Source organism: Balearica regulorum, chromosome 10, assembly GCF_011004875.1.
Source record: "Balearica regulorum gibbericeps isolate bBalReg1 chromosome 10, bBalReg1.pri, whole genome shotgun sequence".
Taxonomy (NCBI): domain Eukaryota; kingdom Metazoa; phylum Chordata; class Aves; order Gruiformes; family Gruidae; genus Balearica; species Balearica regulorum.
The window spans coordinates 19,373,655-19,398,959 of NC_046193.1; the positions used below are offsets into that span (position 1 = coordinate 19,373,655).

The 25,305-nt window shown below is 45.1% G+C and overlaps 1 protein-coding gene across 18 annotated transcripts in view; it reads right to left on the reverse strand.

The window, feature by feature from the left end:
- Positions 1 to 25,305, reverse strand: part of FOXP1 (forkhead box P1) — a 390,389-nt gene that overhangs the window by 122,869 nt on the left and 242,215 nt on the right. The window contains exon 1 of one of the 18 annotated variants that reach the window (XM_075762445.1): positions 3,474 to 3,626. The exons of the other annotated variants lie outside the window; for them this stretch is intronic. The gene's annotated coding sequence lies outside the window, so the exon portion shown is untranslated. Of the gene's footprint in view, positions 1 to 3,473; positions 3,627 to 25,305 lie in introns of those variants that run through there. 18 annotated transcript variants of the gene reach the window in all.

A 25,305-nucleotide genomic window follows, 5' to 3' on the forward strand; every position in this document is an offset into this window, starting at 1 on the left:
AAAGCAAAAATAGGCGAGGTTCAGATGGAGGCGACAAAAATTATTAGAGGCCTCGGCAGATACGAGGGAAGATTGATAAGGGTGGGAGTGTTTAGTTTAGCGAGAGATGAGTAAGAGAGGAGATGATAAAAGTACACAAATTGTGACTCGGCCTGAGAAGGTACATCTGGCGATATTTGCCATTTCTCATAACGCAAGAGAAAAGGGACATTGAATGAAGTCAGGAAGCAACAACAACAACAAAAAAAAAGCAGATAAAGGGATTTTTTTTTTTTTTCCCCTCTCTTAATAGACAACTTGTAATTACTCTCCGGAACTTAACTGTCACAAGAGATCACCAGCGCCAAGAGCATGGGGAGGATGCAGAGAAAGGATTAGACACTTGCACAGATAGTAATGAGGGCATTTACAGCTACCTTTGGAAAGATAAAAATATAAATCGGGGTACGAACGTTTCTGCTTCAGGACACGAGCCAACCTTTAATCGCTGGAGGCTAGGAGGAAACTTTCCCCAGTGGACAGGTCCTCTAACTGTCCTTCACAAGGTTCTGCCCAAGGACTACAGCCAGGGCTGAAGAGACCCTGTGTCTGATGGATGTTCCTGCCCCTCTGCCTTCTCGGGGCCCTCCATCCCGCACTGCCGACCCCAAACTCTGCTCCCTAGCCCGTTCCGTGCCCCCTCGACCGTCGGGGAGCCGCCAGGCACGGGGTGCCTGCCCATGTCCCCCGGGCCGGCCCCTGCCCACGTCACCTGGCCCCAAGCTGCTCATTTCCTCTTTCTTCTTCGCATCACATTTAAGTTTCAGGTCCTTATTTCGCCAGCCCTTCCCCTCCCTGGTATTTTGACCGCCATTTTTTCCTCCTTTAAAACCAAACCAACAGCTTCAGTCCCTGCCACCCAATCCGGGGTCCTTGCCACTCATTTGGGCTCCCCACCAAGCGCTGACCCCCCGAGCTGGCAGGCGAAGCATCCTCCTCCTCCTCCTCCTCCTCAGACCCACCAGCGATGCGCATACTTGAACGCAACTTCAAGATGTCAGGCAAATTTTCCTTGTTTATGATCTGAAGCCGTTCTGTAGAGGGAACCTACATCCCCGAGGAGGAGGACGACCCTCCTGCCGATACGGCACCTGCGGGGCAGCGGCAGTCAGGCGCTATTACGGACCACGGAGCTCATCACCGCGCTGGAACTGACATGCGATTCGGGGAGACAAAGAGAGATTTTGAAAGCAAGTCAGTCTATTAAATTTATACCTACCTGCACAATGTGAAACAAACCACATCTCAGTTTCCTTTCATGTGCATGACAGTCTTAACTTGTTTCTTTTAATCCCATAAAAGCAGCTAAAGCATGCAACATGCTTCCCAGAGACGAGGCAAACCTGTATTTTACTTCCTGACAGTGATTTAGTTTATAGGTTTGTTGTTTTGTTGTTTTTTTTTTCAGGGAAGATAATGAGCGTTGTCCTAAGCTGGTATTGCCAAGGACATACTACACGCTACATGCTAGACACCTGGCATTTAAACAAGAATCACATAAACTGACATCATCTACAACGGACCAAAATACAGCTGCACAGACACCGACATCGGCGGCAGAAAGATCCCAGCAGCACTCTCCCAGGTTTTCTTCAGAAGTCAGCACCCTTCCACAAACTCAAAGTGCCTCTCGTTCAGTCAGTCGTACCCCAGGCAGGACTGGGGAGAGGACCGGGGACGCGCTGAGGCAGAACTGACCACGCAATAAATCCAGCAAATCCAAAGGGGTGAAGCAGTAATCCATGGAAATGTTCCGCACAAGAGGGGGTTTTAAGTGCCTCTAATTCCCAGCTGCAAACCCAATAAGCTGCCAGAAGGCGGAGACCACTGAACACAAGGGGTTAACGGCCTGGCTAAAGAAAATGACACACATAATTTCCTTTTATCATAAAACAATACGTTTATTATTTTCTGTATATCTGTTAAAGGGCACGGCCTTCTGAGTGGAAAACAAAACACAGCTCGGTCACATGTTTATTTGCTTCAGCTACTCCCTTTCCCTTCTGATAAATAATCAAACATGCCATCCAGAAAAAACAAAACCAGTGAGCTGGGAAATTTGATGGTCATCAAATAGACTAAGATACCAAGAAAAGCAGCCCACTGTTCCCACAGTGAGTTTTCTGCCCCACACCTACACTAACATCTGAGTAAATAACTTCAGTCACTCTTTCCATTTTCCCCATGCAATTACTCCTACTGTTAAACAAATTGTCCTTAAGGCAGTTGCAAACACCATTTTTTTTTTTTCCCTGCAAAGTAGAACAACTTCTGAACATTAAAAAGCTAGACTAGCAATATATTTTAAAAATATGTTTGTTGTACTTGCGGTTTGGCTGAACACACAGCTTGATTTCTCTCTCTCTCTCACTCTCTTTTCTAGGAAGATGGGGGTTTACAGCTTAAAATTTTAAAGTGTATTTGGATCTCGGAGAGGCAGGAAAAGCCTCGAGGAGGATGGGTTTTCTCCATGGGGCAGGCAGCATATTTTCCATTTTCTCTTATGTTTCACACTATATGAACACCATGAATGCTTACCAGAAAAAAAAGTTACCTGCTATTTCAGTGGACTTTCGAGGGGGGGAGAAACACCCGAGAAATATCAAGTAGTTTTTTTAGTCGTTTGAACAGAGAGGGAAGAATCCAGCATACGTGTTGCAACACGGATTACCCAGAGGATCCACGCTATCTTCCAACAACCCCTGAAGACCATTCATACAACAATCATTAATACTGAAAAACTGCAGAGAAAATCCCTCACGTGAGAAGTTAACAACCATTACCCGGCGTGAGCACGCTTTCCCTTTCCTTTTGTAGTACCACAGGTCTAAACAATAGTAATATGAATGAGATAATAGCCATGCTTGTCTCAGCAGCCTGATTTTTATTAGCATGAAATTGGTACAAATATCAGCGAGGCTGGTTCGCAAGCGGTGCCAGAGCCACGATGCAAACAATTTGCGGAAAACAAAAAGCGACTCGGTGGGCTTGCACCTCTCTTGCTGCCCAGAACAGCAGCCACGTTTCCTTTTTTTTTTCTTTTTTGGAGGGGGGAGGTGGGGGTGTTCTGGGGGCTTTTTTTTGCCACTTGTGCAAGTGCGAGGAGAAGCCACAGCAGCCGGCGAGCAGCAGGGACGGTGACACACGACTGCTCCCGCTCCAGAGGGACATCGCGAGGCGTCGGGCGCCCCGAAAGAGGACTTAGTCCTCGCCACGGCTCTCCGAAGCCGTGCCAAAAAACCCACCCTCGTCGTCAACACCACAGTAAACAACCTGAACCGGCTTCTTTTGCTTTAAACCTCAGCAATTCCCCTCTCCCGCGCTGCCAAGCTGCCCGCGCAAGGCAGCAAGTTAAAAGTTCAGCCCTGCCTGCGCGCTCCTTTTCTCTGAGCGCTCGCAGAGAAAATGAAGAGTTTAACAGAGTAAGCTCTTACTGTCTGCCTTTAGATTTCCGTCTTCACGCTGGAGATGTGTTTCTGGCTGTTTCTGTGAAGCGGGGGCTGAAGAATGGTAAAAAGATGTTTGAATAAACAGGAAGTGCTGTGCAGCCGGAGCGCAGGCTGGAGGGAGACGGCGCTGGAGCACTGCCCTTCGCCAGCAGCCACCGGGTCTCTGCCTCCACAGTAGCAACCTCTGCTTTTGCTAAACGACAAAGAAACCGCAAAGCATTCCTTCCCTAATTCTTCCCTCGCGAAGCGGCGAGATCGGCTGGAGCTCGCAGGTAATCTCGAAGTTGGGTTTAGCACTACACCAGGAGCAAAAATCTAGCAATTCTGCGTTATTGAATTCCACCCCCCCACACCCCCCCCCGTCTGTAAGCAGAAACATGCAGAACTAATTATGTCCCCAACCAGACCAAACAGCGGCAAAAAGCACACCTCGCTTCTGCATCTAGGCAAATTCATATTTGCACAGAAGTTCAGCCAAGCTTGACTGTCCTACCCTCTACAGTGCTGTAACTTGCTCTTAAAACCGGCTTGTGAGGCTGGCCGGGCTTCAGAGCTATTTTCTCTAACTGCGTGAATCGAAATATAAACAACCACCCAAAAAAATGCAACTTGTCTCGGGCGCAGGACTTGCACGCAGCATCTCCGAAAGCGTGCCTTTAGCAGCCAGGCAGATGCTTTCCCTTCGTCGTCGTCTCCTTCCCCTCCCTAAAACAAACTACCTATTTAACTCGAGATGACTAACTAACCGTCTCCCCACCCAATTACCGAAGCCCTGTCTTCTGTCATATTGGTGACACGACACAGATATTGTCAAGAAAAAGTAAAGTGGGGCTGGCACTCGGAGGCAGCTCGCGAAGAGATGAGCAGTCGAACAGCCATATTCAATAAAAAAGAGGAACAGGATTCCTTTAGAAAATGTATTGCTGTTGTGGCAACGTGCTGCTGCCGCTGAAGGGACTGATTTGTTATTTAGCATGTAGTCTTGGACTGTCTGTCATTCTGGGTGCTAATGCTCTGCTAAAATAACTCATTGGGAGCTGTCAGTGGGATGTTTACATAGGCCCCCAATCTTTTCTTCATACAAGGAAATTTTTTACTGGAATTCATCTTCTTTTGATCTCACATTCAAAGCAACAGCAGCTTGATAGACATGCAAGTCTGAAAGCAAATCCAGACGCTGAAGATAAACCGCCAGAGTATGACAGGCAGGAGCATCTAAAGCTTATAAAAATGAAGAGAACAGCATGTCGTCTGAGTATTACAATAGCAGAAATCAAGAGACATATTAGGTGGAACTGATCAGCCACAAAAACAGTTCAAAAGGCAGATCATAGAAACAGAAGACTAAGCTAGGAAAAAAAAAAATTGGAAAGATCTGCTTTACAGAGGCATCACCTCCTTTCTGAGTACCACAGCGTTTCCACTCCAGCACGTAAACTTCAGGGGGAAAAGAAAAAAAAAAAAAAAAAAAAAAGAAGGACTTGTGCCATCTCTACTAACTCAGCAGTTCTTACCTTCAACTCACCAATTAATTTGCCGAGTGTACGTTTCAATTACGTGTTATTCAAAGTGAAATAAAAACAGGACACCGTGCCACTTGCATCTAGCCCAGCCCTCCAAAACCCCACAGGGATGGGGAAGGATGGGGAATCTGCGCCTCGTCAGTGGGAAACGGGAATCGCATCCCCCCGCCAAGACGCAAGAGGGGCCCTGGCCTCGGCCCCTGCCACCATTTTAGCTTGTACGTCTTTCCAAGGGCTGAGTCTTGGGATGCTCTTGAGCTCTGCCTCTCCCACCGGTACAGAAATGTTAGTCCAGGAGATAATTTTATTTAAATTGCATTACGTGCGCCACGGAGTCCGCAGCTACGTTCCGAAGACGACACTTGCCGGGAAACAATTGCTGAAACTTTCTCTGGAAACCCATACATTTTTAATTTTTCTTCCCCAAATAAGCTTCTTATTCTAATTGAAGTCAGCAAATATAATGAAAAAGTAATTCTCAAACAATTTTGTACTTAGAGCTGTTTGTTAACAAACACTGAACGAGCAGCAGTGCTAGGTTAAAGGGCAGCAGGATTCCACATTATAATTTAGCCTGCGGTTATTTCTGATTAAGAACACCCTCCAGGACAGCAAAGCAAGATCTTCTTTTGCAGCAGGCATAGCTTTTAAAATTAGCCTCTTCTCCATAATAAAACCAACAGGAAAACTGTGGATTTAAAACTGTATTAACCAATTTGAAGTGGTGCAATCAGTTCATGTCTCGCTTTCTGCAAAACACCGTTCCCTGCCTTAGCCAAGTTACAAATGTAAAAATGCTTCCTGGATTCTGAAACTGTTGTAAGAAAGTCACCTTCTGTCATGCTTATGTAGCTATCTAATGTGCTAAAGGCTGATTATTTATCTTTAAACTGTACTAGTTTAATCTTTTAAGGTCACCACTAATCTGCTCCAACCTTTTAAAAAATAGCAGCTTTCAAGACTTACTGCTGGAATCACTAAACTCAACGCTGAATGTCATTGTAACGGATACATTAGCCAGAATGAGTGCAGCTTTACAATGTAAACACCAAATATAAATCCCCACCTAAATGAGAAGAAAAATACGATCTCCATGCCAGGAGAAATGTCAGTAAATGAGACCAACACCGCATTATTTCACACAAACATCGTTCCAAATCAGGTTGCTATTTCTCTCTCCTGCCCCTCCCTTCCCAGTGCAAAACAGGCAAAACTTGGCTTGTAATTTAAAGGATCATTAGGCGCTTTTTCTTTATCTTCTCCCTTTCGCGGCAGCAACTTTGCATGCCCGCTGCAAAGCCTCTCGACCGCATTTGGAAGTCGCTCGAAGTCCAAAAACCCCGTGGCAGGTTATTTGTGTGCCTGTGCTGCACAGCGGCCCTTCTCCGGTCGTCTTTTTTTTCCTTTTCCCCTAGACTTCTTCTGGACTTGAATGTCACAGTAGACCTTGAATGTGAAATGGCTTCAAGCTAATTGCTTTAATTGCTTGAAGATGTGCAGGCAGGTGAAACCTGATCCCCTTGGCCATTGTAGAGACCAGGAACAACACAGGAATGTTTACATAGTGGTTTGAGTTTAATAGACAGTAGAGCTGAGGTTCAGACAGCTAGCAAAAACACAGCTAATAGGTGACCTCTTAATGTAGTCCTCCTTTTTTAAAAACAAAATACAATTTCATTTTATACAAGGCAATGTCCCTAAATGCCAAGGTTATCTGCTTGACTTTTTGAGTGAGCATGCACGGCGTTGCACCTGACATTTATACCAGAAACTCTATCCTGAATGCATTTCCCTCTACCTTAAAACAAAAAGCACTTTATGTGTCAGTCACCTTACAAACAGATTAGAGCTGGATGGGGTTTCCTAGGGAAGTGCAGTCATTTTAATTTAAAATTGAGCAGTTTTCACCACTGTCATACTCCTTTTGCCCCAAAAACACGTGGCAAGGGATGTAACCTGAAACACCTTCCCCGCTGCATCCCCTCAGCTGGGTGCTCCCACCCTCCCGGTGGGGGACCAGCACGAGCCCTCGGTGGGATCTTCTGGAAAGGCAAAGTACGACTTTTAATGACCTTTACTACTTTTCCAGAGCTTCCAGTACATTTCCTACACACCACAAAGATACGGACCGGCTGCAATGCGCTTTTTCAAAGACGCAGCTTGGTTTCACGCATGGCACAAATTCGGCGGCTCTTCCTCAGGCAAAATTCCTCCAGACTAGAGAACTGCAGCATTTGGGGTCACTGAGAAGCAGGTTTGCTTTCCAAGAATCATGAGGCAAGTAAAACACACCTGAAAACAGCCAAAGACCGGCGAGTAGGTATAGCCCAAGTATAGAAAACAAAGCAGAAAGACTGATTTTGGCAGTAGCGGTAGCATAAAGGTATTTACTGTAAGTCTAGTCCAAAACACAAACACAGAAAACAGGTAATACCTAATACTCGCTCTCCTGGCACAAGCACTTCCAGTTTCGTTGCCAGTTTTTAAAAACGGTTAAAATCGCTTGCGTTGGGTGAATATTAGCAGGGAAATGACATGTATCACCTCCCAGACAAATAGGAATAAATAAACTAGTGTTTACGTAGGTAGGAAAAAGGGAAGGCGATCTGAGGAACAAGACTGGAAAAAGCACAGAGGCAGAGGAGGGGAGGCCAAACCAGCGCGTTATTTTGTACCAACGAGAAAGGACAACAACCCCCAACCCCACAGCCTTGCAAGTAAAGGGCATTTCCAGCCCGATCTTTGCAATTCTGCTCGGAAAGTTTCAAATTCTCCAGTACCTCGTGCTGGAACTCTCTCCCCCCACCCCGGGCAGAAGCGAACAGAAGCAGGAGGAAGGCTGCTCCAGCCACTTCTGGATGCGACCGTGGTTCGCAGGAAGACAATAGACCCTGGACACTTTGCTCTTCCTTGCCTGCTATTCCCAATCCTCAGAAGCAAATGAGTAACTGATCTTAAATAATACAGAACAAAGGGAACAATAGGAGCTAGAAAGCAAGCCGGGATACTTGGGAACATGCCTCTCTCTGTTGAGAGACAACGCACGCACCGAGTTGCTGTCCTGTCCCCCCCTCAACACCTCCAAGAAGCTCAAATTCCAGCCGCCGTGGGGGTTTAATAGATTTTTTTTCAGTATCTCTCTCAAAAAAAGGGGAAAAAAGAAGAAAGAAAAAGTTGAGAAATTTAAAAAAAAAAAATAGTGTCAATTTAAAGATTTAGTATAAACTAGTTCGAGCCTGTGGGAGGAACGCTAAGTGGAAAAAGTAAACACGGTCCCCCCAAGTAGTTCCCCCGAAGCGGAGCAGGCAGCCGGTGCCTGGTACCGCCGGCCGCCCCGCGCCTGGGGGAGGTCAGCCCAGCTCTGCTCAACTGACAGGTTCAGTTTACAGCAGGCCAGCACTTTGTTTGGATATACTGGCCTTGCTCACCGCCAGCTTAACAACAGATGGCTAGAAAACTTTCATTATGTTGCAGAGGGCTGAACTGCAAACAATCGGGGAAAACTGTGAAAAGTTTAACTCTCTGCAAACCGAGCGAGGAAGCGCTCGCCTCGCCAGCCGGCTTCCCGCTCCCGCCCTGGGCATGTGCGCCTTTAAATTAATTAAAGCGGGATGGGGTGATTAATCATACCTGCGTGCGGACAGTCCTGGGGATGCTCGGGGGGGGGGAACCACCCAAAAAAAGAATTTGCGATTTGACAAGGTCATTTCAATAAAAGTAACATTCCAGAAGAAAATGGACTTTGACGGATTGCAAAGCTGATTTTAAACCTTTCTCAAGCCTGTGGCTTCAGGAAAGTTACAGAAAGTTTCTGCAATAATCCCCCAATCGGGGTTTATCAGGAGCTTTCTGACGAGTGTTTTTCAATCTCCGGAAAGACAGCCTCCGTCCCTCGAATTCCCACTTCAAACTTTTGCACTTGACAGCAAGAGAAGGCCACCAAGTAATCTAGCATGCAGATCTGAATGTGATTTATCCAAATCTGTGTATAATTTAAATATTCATTAAATTGATTCGATTCATATGCACCCTAATATCTTTTAACGCTCTAAGGCAGGTTATAAATGTACCTTCCGAGCTTTAATTCAATTGACAATCTTCTATACTTCTCATCACTGGAAACGCATTATTTTACGTTATTCAAGAAATGAACGAATCTGTTTTCCACAAATGTATTTTAAAAGCGACTCTTTCCTGTTATTGAAAGAAAATTGTGTTTATTACTCCTTTAGCATAGTGTAAACTCATAAACGTCAACAGAGAGTACAAGGAAAACTGTCAACTAAATATTGTTTCCTTCATGAGCTGCTCTTCCAAGTCAATTACGCCTTTCAACTTCTGGGGCATTGTATGATAAACTGGCAGTAAAAATCATTCACATTAATATACCATGGTGCCTTGCCTGCAAAAGGTAATTAAAGAAGTAAATGACTCATAAGAATAGACATATTAGCTGCAAAATGAAAGGCAACTGAGCTGCCACATGAAAATATGTACCATTAAGATACTGCATTTTCATATTCCTGTAATCAGCTTCAGTAGACTAATGCTTATTTAATCCAGTTCTCTGCTAAGTCCATCAACAACTGTTTTTTGCTGTTTTCTCCTTGACTGAACATTATGTGTGCAGGTTTGGAATAAATACTGCAATAAGATTTTTGCATAGTCAATTGAAGAACAGGGGTTTTATCTTTTAAAAACTATTTTTCTTTCCCACCAAGAGGAATACAGCAGAGAAAGGTACCAGGAAAACCCCCATTTTCTGGGGTTCTTTCAGCGCCGAAATGCTTCGAGTGAAATATATACCCCGTTCTAGCATTCACCATTTTGATTCGCGAAACTGTTACAGCAGGAAAACCAAGCCTAATGACTCCGGCTTCCAACTTTTCTATTGTTCACATAGGAAACGCTTTGCCTTGTTAGCGCATGTTTTCGTTAGGGTTAGAAAAATGAGACCGGTTTTCTCTTTCTTAAGTCTTTGAGGCAAGGCGGGGCAAGGAGAGGAGCAGGCACTGACTTTTGGAAAGCTTCAGATGACAAAAGACCCAAACTCCAAGCCCACACAGACGCTGTCCCGGCATCCCACCCTGGCAGCGAGACCACCAAGCTCAGCGCCAACACGCTCCCGATTTTTGGGAACGGCCTTCGTTGGGAGCTCGCCCTGCCTTCGGGCGATGCATGGGGCACATCTCAGACCACCCCTCGTTGGCCATCGTATAAACCCAAGCCTTTTGGTAAACGGTGCCGGGTTTAACTTCCCGAGCCACGTCCTTCTCCTCCCAAGTGGATGGCAGGGGGACAGTAAAATTCAGAGAACGAAGTACACTTGTCTCCATCCTCCAAAACAACACCCTGCAAACTGCTCAAACATTTATAACTCATCTTGTTTGCGAGCAGTAATTAAAATATTCTTTTCATCACAATAATAGCTCTGTAAAGGCCAAGATCCAAACGGCTTCTGACTGCACAGCTACCACAATTATTTCATTTCCTAAAGTACGGGGTGGAGTTAACTCCAGCATCTCAGCTATCACTACAGTGCGACTGTTGACAAATGCTGACTTTTCTAAATGGCAGACGCTGTGTATGTACCATCCATCCTTTATTTATTGTGCCCGACAGAGGTTTATCCTTGCAAAAAAAGAGATCTTTCAATAAAAATCTGGAACACGATGCCTTGGAACCTGCATTATATGTTGCTTATTTATCACTATCAGTACAAAATAGTGTAAGACTTAAAATGTAGGATCAATCATTATTTAAACTGTATTATTGCTTCTCCATTTGAGCAGACATCACTTTGTACCCACAATTAATGAGCTCTAGTCCTTTTTCTAATTAAGGAACAAAGGTTCTTGTGTGCAGAGTATATAGAGTGACACTGTCTAGAGAACACACATTTAAATAGAAGAGAATCCTTCTAATTACCTTAAAATAGGATTTTTCATAACCAGGAACATAATAGGATCAAGAAATCAGAGCATTTCCAAGAGCATTTACAAATAAGTCATTACAAAACACCGTTAAAAGGTAATAATGCATCCCTAAAAATAACGGGGCCTTATGGAGACTATAGCCTAACACTCCCATATTTACGGAATTAACCTTTGAGCATTGTTACAGGGAAAATGCAATACCGAAATTTGTATACGTGTGTACGTAGAGACAAACCCCCAAAAACCGAGGAGTCGGCTATTAGAGCATGAAATACTTGAGGCTCACGCCGATTAGGATCCAAACAGGTAATTAAGAAAGTCAGAAAGGTAACCTGGCTTTATCCAGTAATTAGGGCTGTTAGAAATAGGATACTGTCTCTTAAAAGTGTTACAAATATACCGCACTACTAAATAACCTGCACTGCTGGGAAAGTATACTCGCTATCAAGGGCAAAGCTGCTATACACTGAGGTAACAGTAAATGACAGACTGTTGTTCAAGTCCATTAGCTGCTATGTGATAGGAGCACATTCACTAGCACACGACCTGTGAAAAATCTTAGATCTCTTTAAATCTTTGAATTGGATTGCTGCATTAATTCTTAAGAACTGCAATCCTTCAACCAAGTCAAATTACCCTCATTAACAGGGGAAAAACTGCCTCTGCAATAAGTTTAAAAAAAAAAGATATTTATTACCTATAATCACTTTCACGTACTTCACCTGGAAGTGTGACAAACTGGGACAACAACTTCAGAGGCTGGCACCAGTTCAGCTGCTGGTGGGGACGGGACGGAGGGGACGCATGTGCCGTGCACGCCTACGCCTCCGTGCACGCGCGTGCACGTCCCTGCGCCGACATTCAGCGTAAATAAATGTGCTTCTTGGGGGGAAAAAACCTCAATGACTGTTCTAAGAAAAGAAAAATCACTAAGAATAAGCACAGGCACTGAAGCGATCTCTGCGTGTGCCACTGAAATAACCGCAAAAGAGGAGGGGAAATTCTTCAGTTATTCAAGGCTTGATTAGAACACTACTTCATAATTAGGCATGTTACAAGTATTGTCATCAACCAGAAAATTCATGTACTAACTAAAACGTCTCAGAAGCTGGCTCAAGCCTTCTATTCATTAACAACATCTGCTATTAATGTTTAACCCTCATAAACATGCACAAAAAGTTCAGCATTCGACAAAGATTAAAAATAAATATTTTGTTGTTCTATTTTATCCGTGCGGCGATCTGTGCGGTGCTGCGAATATCAAGAATCATTAAAACGGCCGTAGAGATAACAGACAAATATTTGGTCTTTGTTGGAAAAAAGATATTTCTTTCTCCAGTCACTGCTTCTCTGCACTTCAGATGTTATAGCTTCCCAGCCAGGCCAGCGCAGCACAATAAACACCAACGCAGACGTACATATATATACGTACACCTATACGACGGTATGAATCATTTACTTTAAAGGTGAAACTCCCTGGAACAATTTTCAGGCCGACTGTTTCAAAGGACCCTCTGTTTAAATTTTTTTTCTAATTTAAAAATGAGCGTTCCCGGGGACGAAAGATTCACTGAGAAACGAACGGGGAGCTGAGTGAGTCCAGGATCCAGAAATGAGAAACAGAGCGTTTCATCTTCGTTTTACTGCTCCGAGTCCAGATGAGAGAGCCCTGATCTCACGGGCAGATCTTTGGAAGAGTCTTTGGAAAGACTCATTTCCACCGCCGTGGTTTTAATGTAAGCGCGGCAATCTGCTTGTGCAGGCTCATTTACAGCGCGGAGACAGAGCTAAGCGGTGAGCTAACGCGACCCTCTAATGACTCCTGCAAACGCATCGGGACATCCTCTGTCCCCGTCCCTCCTCCCGCGGATGGGTGCCGGTAGCACCCACGTCCCTGCCCGTCCCCACCTCGGCTCAGGTGGGCAGCCCGGGGCGCTGGGGTCCCACAGCTCCCTGCCTTCCCTGCCTGCTCCCTCCTGCCCGCACACCCGTGCCCACCCTGCCGCCATCCCCGGGCGAGCTGAGCCCCGTGTCTCCGCAGAGTCCGCGGCACCAGCATCAGGCGGGGGGAAGATCCAGCCCATGCTCATCCGACCGTAATATTTTTCATTTGCGGCAACGCCAAAATACAAACCAAGCCACAAAAGTAATGAAAAATACAGCTCTTTTTGTCTTCAAACATGACATTCATGGCGGATTCGCTGTCTGCATGTTGCAGCACGCTCTATTCTTAGCACCGTGCCTTTTAAAGTTAGGCCCATTATTTTCTACGGTGTATCAAGATCAGTATGTATAACATATGCCATATTGTTGACACTTCCCTGGATGTACTGCATGCCATATGCCTAAAGCACTAAAAGGGGTGATGAACAGAGTGGCAATACTGAAAGGAGAACAAGATACACCGAGCATGTTGAATGAATTCAGTTATATAATTCAGCCAATAAGGGTTTCCATACATTTAACAATCTCCTTCCCCCCCCCCCCCCCCTTTATTTTTTTCCCTCTCTTGTATAAAAATGAATTTAACAACTTTCCGCTGTGAAAAGTTAACACGCTGGACACGTATTCAAAGCAAACATTTAATCACAGTGGGCCCGCCAGGTCTAAAAAGTATACATGTAAAGATAGATCATATATAATCACACCAATAAAACAAACAAAAAAGGACGATTCATACATTTTAGCAATAAACTAAAAAAATAAAACATACAGTTCTGCTCCTGCTTCTACTTGTCCTTTATTTTACCCTTCATAAATCTATACCCCAAGTCCAATTCCTAGAACTAGGGAAGATGTCATCTTGCCCACCTTTAAAGGTTTATTTACTAGTTTCCTTACCAAGAATTATTATTTGAAGAACCCAGAAACTAATGCTCTCTTACACTACAGTATTTTTGTCCAAATCTTCTGGAATGGATTATAAAATTGAAATGTAAGAAGGAACACAGCCGAGCTATATTTATAACAAGAACGCTGCTCTTCAACATCTGATACATACACATGTGTATCCTCATTTCTATGCCATCCCTCTGCACACTCTAATGGGTACACTAGCTGTATCTCGTCATTAAAATAAAAAAGAGGGGAAAAAAAAAAAAAAGGAACTGACTCATCACTGAGAACAGTTTTGACAGTACTTGCATGCAGAGCCCTGGCAGAAAGGTTCAAGCTATCTGGTTCACCACTGGCGACCAGCTACGAATGACATACCTTGGACTGAACGAACTGCCGGGAAAAACAAAAACCTGCAAACAAGCACGGGTACAGGCTGGTTGCCCAGACCAGATTAAACCCAGGTCTAATCTCCAAGTTTAGTCCTTGGAGCTACGTGCTACCTGGAGGAAGGAAAAGATGTCTGGAAAGCGGGTATTGCTACAGGCAATGCCTACCAAGTTTCCACTGCCGAGACACCGTAAAGGTCCCCGGGAAAAGGGAAGAGCATTGCAGAAACGCCCGGGGTGCTTCCAGGGGGAGCATCCCGCCCGGCACCGAGCGCAGGGGGACGCGTGGGGAAGCAGGCTGCTCTCCTGGCGTGCGCGGAGCAGGGCCGTTCCTCACGGGGATGCTGCTAATGCTCTGGAGCTAATGATGCCGCGCAAAGCTGAGGCTTCCCCGTCCTCTGTCGTTACTGCCACCGTACACCCACAGGCAATGGATCAAAGGGGCTATGAGAAGATAAGGAGAATCCATTTTAATTTCAAAACATGAAAATTCTGGCATGGGAGATCACTAAAGAAGATCAGTTCTGTTATGTTTCAGTGGTGCGCTGAAGAGCAATGTTGCATTTTAAATGTGCACGCATATACCTATTTATCTGAGTAAGCAACATCATTAGCAGCATAAAACGGCGTAAGAGGAACATGGGACTTTTGTTGAAGTGGAAGGCAGAATCCTCTCCGTGAAAAACATCAAAGAAAAAGAACACATGCTGATGTTTAAAAACAGTCTAATAGAGAACATCAAGACTTAAAAAAAAAACACAAACCAACAAACCTCCCCCTTGCTTCACGATATTTTCCTTAGAAACAAACCTAGCACTTGCTGCTGACCAGGAATTAGCTGTCACTGCCAGTTTAAAGCACTGGTTGTATAATCCACTAGTGAGCACTCAGGTAAAAATTCATACATGGAAATTTCACACTGTCAGAATTAGGACAAGTGCAAGGTTTGTGAATGGAAATGCTTGCACTTCATCAGTACCAGGCTAGAAGGTACAGAGGAGTATATGTCCCAAAAATTAGAAAAGGAAAGGGTTTGGAGGTGAATGCCAGCACCTGCTCTGGTCCTGCTCTGAGCTTTCTTTGGAGTAAAGCAAAGCAAAACGCTTTGTCTTGCAAAAGCCAGGACTGTACAGCTATTTGCACGGGGAACTGGTGAACAGGCATCACTTCCTGGCAGCATCCCAGCGTTTGTGCTTTCAGTATGTTACACTTGGCCACGCGATGTCAAGTAACCAAGCAAAAAAAGCCTTTTCCCCTTCTGGTCTCTAACTCAGGGCTGGTCCAAGCAGAGTAGAGCTGAACTTTCTACTAGCTGTTGGCGATGTGAGTTTGATGGACTTCATCAGCTCCTTGTGGACCACTGCCTACATTAGGAAAAAGTCCCCACTTGACATCGGCGCTGGGATCCAGCCCTATCCGCAGACACCAGCAGCATTACAGATTTTTCCTGGGGAGCCAGGTTGAGACACAAGGACCGCAGCCATGTCAGCGTGCCCATGATCATTAGTTTCACACAAGGCAAGAAACAACCCTACCAGGGCTAATTAAAACATCCCCTGTGCTTGCGCTGTAAAAAAAGCCCACACAACAACACACGGGCAACAAAAACAAAAGTAAAAAAATCCCCTAACCCACCCTGTGGTGAACTTTGTTTCCTTTCTCGTGCGGCGCTGGTGACGTTCGCAAGAGAGCTGAGAAGGGTAAAAGGGCATCGCTAACATGGCAGCTATTTAATTCCACCAAGCAGATCCCCGAGACCTGTAACGAGCGTCTGCTTCCCACCCATCAGACCATTAATCACCGAGACTCCTAAAAGGTTCAATTCATGTGCCCACTCAGAGAACTCATGAGATGCCTGATAGTCATATGTCATTTGAGAAGGGAACAAAACTGTATTCTTCTCTGAACTGATGTAGCTCCTATTACCAAGAGACACTCTCCCTTGGGAGCAACCAGAAGAGAGAAATGAAGGAGAGCTGACTCAAAGCTCTGCCTCGCAAAGACACATAATTGATGCAGAAGAGGAAGACAGTTATAAGGAATCTGCCACTACCCTTGTTTTGCCAATAATCTGGGGAATTGGTGAAAGGATTTTGAAAGAGGTGAAAAATACCTTCAATCTTGACTAGATACACCCTAGACAGACAGGCTGCCCTCCAGCAAAGACCGCCCTCCTCCTCGGACAAAGCTTGGCAAAAGCAAAGGAGGTTTTTACCATCTTAAAATTAGACCATTTCTACTACTGATTAACTTCACTCTTCTTGGAACCCTTTGAGCAGCTGGAGGTGATCCCTAGGCACCACGCGTGCTCGCAAATCCTTTGCTTCCCTTGATATCCGCTGTTTCAAAGTCTCCATCTTTATCTACTGATGCTCTTAAAAGCCGGGGAGCTACCCACCTGGGAGACAACTCCAATTCCTTACCATTGCAGAGCACCCAAGAGTCCAAGTATAAATGCACAGGGGTCCCGGGTGCCTGGGGACCCAGGCTCCGTCTCGCTCGGGGCACGGCAGCGGTAAACCGGGGGTAAGGTGACCCCCCCGCACATCGCACACCGCCTCCTCGGACAGGGCTGAAACATGACATATATATATATATATACACACACACATATCATTTGACAGTGCCATTTCCTGGAAATGACAACTGAAAAGAAAAGAGTACGAAAAAGGGAAATACATACTTTCACAGCTTACAGAAATATATTGTTGTATCACTCTGCATTTAGTGAAAAATTAAGAAAAAGCAAGCCATTGTTTATCCTGCCCTCTTGCTGCTTCTTACTGCTTCTCTTCATTTAATTACTGCTCTATCAGGTAAACTAATAGATAAAACAGACAAAAATATAAAAACCTAAAAGCACCTCAGCAATCGTTTTACATCTTCATTAGTCTTCCTGGAAATAAGCCATGCCTCGATAGAAATGTTATCCACATTCTTCTTTTTTTCCCCCCTACAAAATTCAGCAACAACATTTTTTTTTTTTTCTTCTCCTCAAACTAGACAGTGAAACTAAGTTTCAGGCAGCCTGGCATATTCACTGCCACTCGATACTTTATCTTTCTCACTGGCACCTTTTGATCTCTGAGGCTTTGGAAACACTAAGCTGAACTGATCTCCTGCTGTAATTCATAATTACCAATTCACAGCATTTTTCAACACGCTGTAGAAGCCAGCCTGCTTAGGAGTTAGCATACAATTGAAAAATGCTGAAATTTGTTAGCCAATTGAAATTTCTTCAAAATTTTCCCTATTCCTCCCGAGTGCTATAAAAACGATAGTGAGCTGCTGCCGTTACCCGAGAGCCAACTTGGATGCTTGGTGCTGCACAGAGGAGGCAGAGGGGCTGCTTTCAAAGGGTTTACAACATTGAAAAGCGGGTTATGATACATAAACAGCCCTTTTCAGGCTCAGAAATCCTCTTTTCCCATTCAGCATCACCGTTAACCCTATTGGTTTCATGCGCCTGCAGCTGCTCCCCAGCAGGCAGATACAAAACGTGGCTCTACGGGCGACAGCCGTGCTCAGCCCTCGTCTCCTGGCATCAACTCGTCACCACGATGATCTCGCTCCAACGCGGGAAAAATGCGCACGGCCAGCGCGGGCCACAGCTCCATCCCAGCCCAAGCTGCAGCCCACGGAGGGGGCAGAGCTGCCTGCGCGTTGGCTAATGGGGTCATCCCGGCGGCCACCTCGGTACCCAGAACACAATCTTGGCTATTGTTCTACGGCCACGAAAAAGTAAGCTGGACGGTTAAAATTTCCCACTCTTGAGTTTTGGTACGAGGCCCTGTAGTGTATTTTGCTCTTGTGGCTCACCTATGGGACCCTGAGCAAAGGAAGTCCGTGCTAGGAGCGAATGTAAAATATGGGACCACGCGGGCTGGGGAGAAAGTCTTAACCAGAAGCGTTTGAACTAAAATAAATATTTCACCAGAGGCTTGATCTTTCATTTAGCTTGTGCCCCAAGTTCTCTTGCAAACTACTAACGATACCCAGCCCCTCTGAAGTGATCTTAAAGTCCGTCAATGAAATTAAAAAGCTTCTTTTCCACCACCTGGATTTTACAGATGGAGCAACTAAGGCACAGAGATGAGAGGAGTTCAACACTGGAAACAATATTCATGAACTACAAACAGGCAAGGAGTTTTGAACATTTAAACGTAGAATTAGATGTAAAAATCTTCTCTCTGGTTGCTTACTAGCATAACTAAGCTCAAACACTTTCTGGTCCTCTCTCCAATACAATCAGTGGATTTACAAACTGGTAAATCCTCATATTCAATTTTGGTGCTGAAAACAAAACAAAACAAATGCTCCTCGTAATCTTTAAACAACCGTAAGACACCTCTACGGAAACATTTCGGTATTTCCCTGTTGGGCAGGGAAGCACGCCAAAATACCGACATCCCAGCGGCTGCAGCCTGGCTGTGCTGCAGGGCGAGGCTGCACATGAGTCCCCCAAACCATCGCCGGCAACGAGAGGTCCGGTCCCACATCAAAACCCCAGCCCACAATACTCCCCAGACTTCGGAAAAGTTCAGGTCCAGATCCACATCCAGATTTTGCACCTCAGGTTTATATCTAAACCAAATATAAGGATTCTCTTGACTTCTTCCAAAGAATAGTCTTTTAAGACATAAGACTCAAGAACCAATAAAAAAGGTAATTTAGCAATACCTCTAGTGTGTCACCAATCATTTAAAGGGCCTTGAGGCTGCTGCATTCCCACTACAGCACAGTAGCTTTCCCACCCTGCTGGTTTTCAATTGACACCCTCTGTGTTGATATTTTTTTCCAACTTAAGCTTGATGGCGTTTTTTAAATTTCCCCTCACAGCTGATGTCCCCCGCTCGTGCCACCGCCGGGTCCCAGCAGCATCGCCGTGGGCAGGGCACGGCTCTGCTGGAGCCCACCACCGTGGGACAAGGGGTCTTCTCCCACGGCACGAGGTTCAGGAGAAGGGAGAAACTTAAATTTAGATGGAAGACATCAAAAGGGGGAAAAAAAGAAGAGGGGGAAAAAAAAAAAAGAGGCTGTTGATCAGGATCCCATCGCAATAACTAACCTCCCCCATTTGCCAGGGCATCCACCACTTGCTGACAAATCTGAGGAAGGGAAACGCTCCCTTCACCTTCCCTTGGCGTGAGCGGGATTGTCATCGATTCGCTCTGGTTTTCAGAAATTTCGGGCACAGCCCAAAAGGCCGGGAACCTGCGGCACGGGGGGCGCCCACCAGCCCGCACCACCAGGGCCTCCCCTCCCTGCGGCTGCTGCTCGGTGGCGAGCACGGGACAGGCACCTCTGCTCCTGAACAGCTACAACCTCTGGCCGTTTTTGCACAGTCCGTTACTCAAACACAACCGTCCCGGCCCCCCACCTTGGTTCCTGACGCAGAACAGCAATGGGGGTTATTAACAGAAAAGAGTGGCGGGGAGGAAAGGGGTGGAAGGCCACCACTTAAAATACTCTTACCTGCTGCAAGTGAAATTAATAGTCATAAAAAATAACCTTGCTCGAAAAGTTTTCCTTTGCAAATACCTATAGCATACCCTACCACCAACGTCAGTAGTAAGTTTTCAAATGGATAACTGCTAAATGAATATATCTGCTAAAGGAATCATTTTTTTTGGTGCACTCCAAGGTTATGTGTTTAGCAGGCTTCGATACTTCAATGAAAAATTGAGGTGGCAATGATTTGCAGACTAAATTAATGTTAAATACTTCAAAGAACTGGACAAACAAGTCAGCAGCAAAAATTTTATGGGTTCACTTCCTTCAAGGGAACTTAAAGAGCCAGCATTTTATTGCTGTGAATTCTAGTCACTCCTTTTACCCCTCAGCATCTGTTTGAAATATGTAGTAGACAATTGCTTTTTTGGCTCTGACTCAGGTGGTTGAAATACAGGACAAACAGACTACTGTATATAAGCTTTCCTCCAGCAATGAAAATTTTTATTAACTCTCTTGCATAGCAAACTCGGCTGCCTAGCTTCCAATCCCTATAGAATCATCAAGGAATGTGGCTAGTTATTAATTCTGGTGGTCAAGCTCCGGGTAGATACGCTGAGACTTGTCTGCAATATGTAACCTCACATTTCAAAAAAAAAAAAAAAAAAAAAAAGAGGGAAAAAAGCTACAGAGGGAAGGAAAAAAATAAATGAGTTCTGTTTAGTTCATCATTCATATGTGTAAAATTCCAAGCTAAATACTAGCTCTGTACATAAATATGTCAGCCTTGTCAAGCACTGCAGCCAAAGAAAACACGGCGCATGGTGGAGGGGTTCAGAATTACCCTCAGAGCCATGAACCTGCCCCACCTTCCATCGCGGTGTCAAACTCTGGGGTTTTCTCACATCGGTGCTTCATAAAAACAACCTGCAAACGCTGCCTAAAAACTACTCTTCTCACTCCGCCCAGCTGAAGGAGCAGGGAAAAGAGAAGAACGAGGACAAAGGTACAGAAACAGAAAGGAAGGTCCTTGATCCCCAAGAGACTTGACTTTATTCAAAAGGATCTTGGCCACCTGTAACTCCTATATTCATTATTTGGTTTCTGCATCCACACACTACCTGGGTAACGGTGACCACTTTTGCAAAGCTTTTGATCACTGAGAAATGATGCGAGATGGTTTCCAGGATTTAACACTGAGTAAAACGCCCTCTTTAAGTTGCGCTTATGGGCTGATCTGAGCCAACCTTTGGCTGTTGCGGTGTGTTACAGGTTACTTTTAGCTTTCTGATGTGTTTCCAGTGTCACAAATACCTAACAGCAGTGGTCAACATTTAAAAATAAGCACTTGCCACGTATTTTCTATACAAAACAACTACAACTGTCTGAAATCCCACTGCTCTGCAGATACTGTCAATGTTTATATTTTTAGTGGATACTTAACACATAGATTATTAAATGGCTGGACTTTGCTTAAAGCTCACCTTCAGTTTTGCTGTATTTTTGAGAAACAAGGGAACAGTCTACAGCCAGCTATTTGCTCAAGATAATTTCCACACCAACAACTTCAACAGCCTAAATGAGTCTGTTCCACCAAGGCCATAAATCAGAGAACACGACTGCAACATGAAGAGTGTGAAAAGCCAGCAAGGGCTGCACATCGCACAGTCCTCTGTAGCACGACACGTCCCACGACGCTGAATTTCCCAGGCCTGACACACCACAACCTGAAGCAACGTCCTTACACCATTTTCTGGTCATAACACCCTACAGGTAGCCATTTGACCTTCCGCATCTCTTCCAGTTTCCCCAAGAGAAAGCCCAGAGGAGGACACCTCGCATCCCTTCCATACAATTGCAGTTGCTGGATGAGAAGAATGTGACTCTCATCTCTCCTGTTTCTTATCGCCAGTAAAAAGCAGAGATTCCCCTCCAGCTTTCAGCTCCTGCTCCCCCGTTCATCGGAGCGCAGGCTCTCCAGCACCTCGGTTCATCTGGCGAGCACTCGCTGCGCTGCTGAACATCAGCTCACGCGGGGAGCGCCCATCACCCCGGCCCCGGCCGCCTCTCCAACAGCTCCCTCGCAGACAGATAGGATATTATCAGCACCACATGCGGGGCTCTGAGATGGCAGCCAAAAAGCATTGATACCTATCCTGAGGCTTGTTTCTGCACGGACAGCAAGTGCCCCGACAGCTCTGAGCACACCAGGTACCTGCTGCCACCATCACCCTCCAGCTCCCGCCCGGCCAGCCGTGGCCGTGAGCCTGCACAACTCTGCCCACTGTCTCCGGGCATCTCATCAGAGAGCATTAGAGATGTGCAGCCTCACAAATACGTGACTACTATAACTCACCCGTGCCCAAGTCGTTCCTAGAAAGGAATTGTTCAAAGCTGGAATCCACCAGAACAAGACAGGTCAAGCTCTGTAACCCTTAGGAGACAGCCTCAAACCCTGTCTCCAAACGAAGCCCGCCATGCACGGGCTCTACCAGGAAAGCAATTTTGACGCACACTCGCAGCATACTTTTCCATGTCTACTGAGTCACACTGACTCCAAAAGAAAGAGCGCCCTCTCCATGCAAAGGTAGGTGCTAGATGAAAAAATACAGATTGTCCTGAGCAAATCTTGGAAAATGAGGTAGAAGACCATGTTGGAAAAGGCCACTCCTACCATTTGTCAAATTTCCCTTGAACCATTTATACAAAACAGTCAGCAAACCATGCCAGTAACATACAGCAACGGTACTCCAACCATGCTCTGAAAGCTACGCCCAGAGGACTGAAACTCCGTACGCTCTTCAGTAACGAGTCGTCAACTTTTGTCACCACGTAGATAAGGAAAGGAAGCAGATGCAAAGAACCCTATCGTACATTCACAAGCTTCTCCAACACACGGGATGTCAGAAAGTCCAGAGACACGGCTATCACTTAGAGGGCCCAGAGTCAACCATTTTATCCTTTCAATATGGTACTTGGGAGCGATACATACAGCGAAACCACAGCCAGATATAAACAGTCCTAGATGTAGAAGAATCCATGATATTCCCAAGTAAACCGGCAGTATTTGCAGCTTAAGCACTTTGCAATAGCGTGGCCCAAGCATGCTGCTCTCAGCGAGCAGGTCTTCAGCTACGACAAAAGAGCTCCTGATCTCTCCAGCTCCCCATAGGGCAGGAATCCTATAGGTGCTTTACAGAAAGTTGCGCTAATCCGTGTCTTAGACAAATGAAGCACTAAATAAAAGTGCCAGATTAAATGCTACGCATAATTCTCATATTAAATTGTGAAAACAGTTAAAAGCAAAAGCACCGTAATAAACTGCTCCCAGGATTGCCTAATCCTGCAGCCCCGAGCCTAAGGATTTGCTTTGGTGCTGGCGTTGCCTTATCCATCACACGGCAGTTCCCCTTCGTGGAGGTGAGATGCCCAGCTACAGGACCACACAGGCTTTGCCCGGCAAATGCTCATTATGGCTTTAACACCTTGTGCTTGCAAAATATCACCCCGAGAAGGAGACGGGGCAGGTAACTACATCTCGGCGTTGCTAAAGCCATGGTGAAGGTGGCCTGAGCAAGCATCTCCTCCTCGGCATCTCCTCCTCGCTCTGCCATCTCATCTTGTTCAGGCAAACCGCCGCGCAATGCAGGAGCGGCAGGTGAGGAGAAACGACACGGTCGGCTAGAGATGGACGAACTAATTTTATCAGCAATACTTGACACGCATACGCGCGCACACACACTTCTGAAGGGGAGCACCGATCTTCAAAATTTCTTAAAATTGTGTTCTGGCAGTTATCTTCTAGCCCGAAAGCACCCCTTGAAAAACAGAGTGAAACTCTGAGAAACCTGCCTGCTTTGCTCATATTCCATTTTCTGGATAAAAGCACGGCCTTTTAATTTAAATGTTGCCACCTGTCATCTTTAGCCTTTTTTTCTTTTTTTGTCGCCTCCACTCTTAATTCTCATTTAAAATTCAATTGCGATTCCCAGGATGAAGCTGGATCCCACAGTACAAATTCGGGATGTTCAGCAGAACAGTTCTAGGAGTTGCCGAAGTAGCAAATCGCCTCAGCTAGTTGCATAACTTAATTACGGTTTATCTGATAAAATGCCACCTTCGTACAAGAGACCCCAAATAACATGCTTTCCCTGAAATATCCGGAGTCTGATTCATCTGTTTTACTCCTGCCTTATGCTGGCTTAGCACCACCGGCAACAGCAGCAGCGTTACACCGACATGAAGCTGAAATAAATCCACGGAGAGACAGACACACCGCAAACACAGAGAAATTAATGTGCTTTTCACTGCCGCTCGCGTACAAACACACAGGGAAAAAAAGAAAATAGAAAATTTTTCTTTTCTTGCTCGCTTTTTTGCAAGTTCCTGGCTATCATTCTGAAATGTAGATATTCCCATCATGCCTCGGTGTTTTCCAGCCCCATGATGCCCTCACTTTTGATTGTGTAGATGAAGTTGAAGTGCACAGGGTATTTACTGATCCAGTTATCTTGTTCTGTGACAGGCAGAATCAATCAATCAAGGGGCCAGCTTTATGCTTACGTATTCCAGGCACATCTCCGCACTTCAGGATACGAGATCACAGTGTTATCCAGCCAAATTTGATCAACAAATGCAGTTCCCCTGTGCCACAGCAATCTCAGATGAAGATGTTATTATGTGGAACTGAGCAAAGTGATAAAGACAGTACAGAAAAGGAAGGAAAAGTCCAGCTGGACCTTTCTGACAGCCTCTATATACTACGGCTGCAGCATCCCTTTTTCCGAGGCTAACAAAAATAGCGCATTCCCGAGTAGCTGTTGCAAAATGCTTTCGGGCCACCCTGTATCTGTTGGTACTTAATGAAAGAAACAATATGTCGTGAGGTTTGGTAACATATTCTTAAATGTTGGACAACAGATTACAGCCCATGCCACTGTATCGATGGAGATTTTTCTAACACAGGACCACATACTGTATTTTTCATCACTCTATTGTGAACAAGTGCATCAAAACCTGAAAGCCCAAAAATATATTTTAAAATCACAGCTAGCGTAAGCAACCTTTAAGTATTTTTATTTTTTGTTTAAATCCCAGCAACAAAAAGATGCACGCAAATGCGTAAATGTTTAAGTCTATCTCAAGGAGAGTTGACACCATGCTTTTATTTTGCCAATAGCTTTTCACTTTGCTATTGCCCTACAGTTATTTTACATTATTTAATCCAAAATACCATCTTTTTGATTCTACCTTTCTTTGCATTTTAAATCTTTAATGGGAGCCTTTGGCAGTCCATGGGCACAATTATTAGATATCTGCAGAGAGAAATTGAAAAATTAATCATACTTTCCATTTTATATTTCTGTACTATACATAAAAATTATCTGGTCTTAAAGCTGCATTCTGTGGTGTTTCGATATTCTCTCCCCAACACGGTAAATACTATGCAGGAATCGGTGTATCTTACACTCAAATCTCTCCAGCTAAACAGTTATATGGAGAATGCCGTGTTCTCTTTTCAAGTGCAAAACTTACTCAGATCATTTTTCAATTAACAGGCATCTGCTGCCACTTCTTCTGTTATGGACTGCCTAAAAAACTCAGGGTAAAAAGTACCCTAGACTAATCGTATTGATGATACTGAAGTTGTTTATTAGCCTTTTATGGGCCTGGGTACTTAAAT